Here is a 3437-nt window from a genome sequence, read left to right as displayed (position 1 = left end):
GAAAAGTTTATAGTCCTGTTTATGGATTGTTTTCAGGTTTCTGGAATTTTCTAACAAATTTATCAGTTTGTTCTCCAGTCAACATTTGTTTCTCAGTAGCGATGGATTTTGAGTAGGGAATAATTTTTAAGGATACTAAAAATCAGCAAGAGACTATAGCCATAAAAGAAACTGCAAAGGCAACATCTTCTATGTTACTTTAAAGTTTTTGTAAAAAATCTTATATTCAATGTTTTCCTACAGTTCAACATGAAACCCTCCAAAAGTTCAAAGTGAAGGAGACTTTACAAGTCTCAATCCCAAAGCAAGTCTGGGCATCTTATTCCTTGCTGATTGCAAGAAAGTCACCTTTCTACATCACAGATTTGAAAACTGACAGTACTGCCAAATTAGGTGACTGGAATACATGATGAAGTCAATTCTGGGGGCTAATCTTATTAGATAGAAATGCTTCTTCAAAACCATTTTTAATTAATTTAGTGAATATTGTACTTGCGACTAAAGTAGAGAACAAAGAGGGAAATTAGTATCTAATCTAGGCAGCAGTGATACAGTAGACTATAAATACAACTCAAACAATAAGAAATGCCTTTTAGTGAAAACCTCAAACATCTGTACAACCAAGTACAGCTGTCTTCATTACTTTGGAAGCCAGACACTAAGCATAGAAATATTCTGAGATGACCTGGTATTTTCCAGGTCTCATGCCCCATGTGTCTTTCCAAAGAGGTGTGAGAGTCAAGTTTGGTGTAAGAACCATGGATGATTAGAAAACTCTCCCATCTCTGTATCAAGATGAGGGTATTAGAAATATACTGAATCTCCTGTTGAGGGAGATGGCTAGCTCTCCTGATGCTAATTTCAAAGGGAAAAGAACTTTGAGGAAAAAATTAGCTTCACAAGCTTATCAAAAAAGCACCAGGATGCACAATTGGCAAAGAACAGCCTCCATCCCTCCTCCTAACATCACCTTCTAGGCTCAGGATGCTAAACAAATGACTTCCTGAAATACCTCTAGAAACTCCCAGTTGATCGGCAGGTAGCCCACTCCAGCACTCCTTAAAAGGTCCTGAGCTGGTCATCTGTTCAGAAGCCTGCAGGTTCCACAAAGCTATGCCTGGATAAGGACCAAGCTATCACTTCCAGGTGTCTTATTAAATTATTAAACTTTGCCGCAATTATTAGAGCTGATAAAGTGCTGGCGTAGGCCACAATCGTGGCTGTGATTGTGTGGCAGAATGATTAAACAGCAGGCTGAAATAATTATTCCACTCCATCTTCAGATGGAGTAAAAATCAAATCAATCAATTAGTGAAGAAGGGTGCTGATGAGGGAAAAATCAATGAAAACCAAGTTTTCACAACAAAGCAATAAATCAATTCCACATAATTGTGCTGCTTCGTTGTACAGAAAGCATGATAGTATCGGTTATTGCAATTAAATACCACAGTGAGGATTCCATTGTCTGGACTACCAATAGCTGTAAGGCAATTTCATTATTTAGACCTTATGGTATATAAATGAACACCAGGTCTCAGTCTATATTTTTCAAAAGGCATGCCATAGCAGAGAATCTCCTGGGTCAGTGAATCTCAGGCTCCTGACACTTTCTTTCTATGGTAAAGCCAAGCAATCTACATGGTGCCTAAAAAACAAGCAATCAGAATAGTGTTTTGGGAGTGTTCCACGTTGACCATTGCAAATTTGCAAAGCATTTTCACCATATTATCTGCAGACTTCTGACAAATGCCAAATAATGTAGAGAAGAATAGATCTTTAAATTAATATATTGCACAGAGAGATGCACTGATAGGCAAAGCAAGGAGATTTCTCATGGTCATGTGATTGATGGCCATCTGCTTTCACTTCACCGACTGTACCCAGATAACTACTGTTCAGAGGAGAGGATTTCAGCCTCCACCTGCTTCCTAAAGCTGGATGCAGGGCTATTACTAGTAGGTTTGCAGTGGAACTTGGCTGAGGATTGGAGGGTTGGGCTGGGAATAGTGCAGGTCCTTCGTGGGTAGGCTCATTCTTTGATAGGCAAACATGGTATTAAAATAATATCTCTTGGGGTTGCACTAGATGTGATGGAAAATTAGAATAAGTGAAGCCAAATATCACATCCAAGTTTCTGACACCTTCAGCTTGTTGTTTAGTTGGCTTTGCACTCTTCTTATTTTGGTTGTCAACTCTTTAACTGACAGTGAAAGCTAGAGATTTCTTTTTTTCTTACAACTTTATTTAAAAAACAGAGAGATACATGTACAAATTTTTAAACGTATTTTGGCATTAAATTATATGAACATATTTTTGTCAGTACCTGACTTTTTTAAAGGTTTGATAGTATGCATTGAAATCTTATTAGTTACCATAAGCATAAAGTACATGTAAAAAAAATGTAACATGAAAATAGTCAAAGTTTTCTTGGTGTGTATAGATTAGACATAGTGATTTTTAAATACCAAAACTTGCCACAAGGCTATCTTCTTAGCTCTGGAGTTATTAATGATATAAGGTCTAGGTGACCCCACTCTGAGTGGGTGCTATATACTGTTGCCATTGTTGTTTTCCTATGGACTGAGGCTTCCCCTTTTTGAGCTTCACATGATCTGTGACTTGTTTCTTGGGTATTCAGGGCATTCTGGGGTTAGTATCCAATTATCAGTGACTGCATATTATGTCTGTTCTTTGGTGTCTGGGTTACCTCACTCAGGATGATATTCTCTGCATGCATCCATTTTCTTAAGAATTTCATAAAGTCATTGTTTCTGATGGCTGAGTAGTATTCCATTGTGTATATATGCCACAATTTTTGTATCCATTCATCTACTGAAGGACATCTGGGTTCTTTCCAGCTTCTGGCTATTATAAATAAGGCGACTATGAACATAGTGGAGCATGTGTCCTTATTGTATTTTGGAGCATCTTTGAGGTATATGCCCAGAAGTGGGATAACTGGGTCTTCAGGTAGGACTATGTCCAATTTTCTGAGGAATCTCCAGACTGATTTCCAGAGTGGTTGTACCAGCTTACAACCTCACCAACAGTGGAGGATTGTTTCTCTTTCTCCACATCCTCGCCAGCATCTGTTGTCATCTGAGTTTTGGATCTTGGCCAATCTGACTGGTGTGAGGTGGAATCTCAGGGTTGTTTTGATTTGCATTTACCTGATAACTAGGGATGTCGAGCACTTCCTTAGATGCTTCTCGGCCATTCGATATCCCTCAACTGAAAATTCTTTGTTTAGCTCTGTACCCCATTTCTAGTAGGATTGTTTGATTCTCTGCAGTCTAACTTTTTGTGTTCTTTGTATATATTGGATATTAGACCTCTATTAGATGTGGGATTGGTAAAAATCTTTTCCCAATCTGTTGCCTTCTGTTTTGTTTTCTTGACAGTATCCTTAGCCTTACAGAAACTTTACAATCTCATTA

This window comes from Micromys minutus (genome assembly GCF_963924665.1).
Source record: "Micromys minutus genome assembly, chromosome: 7".
NCBI lineage: Eukaryota > Metazoa > Chordata > Mammalia > Rodentia > Muridae > Micromys > Micromys minutus.
Note: the sequence above shows the minus strand (reverse complement) of the source record.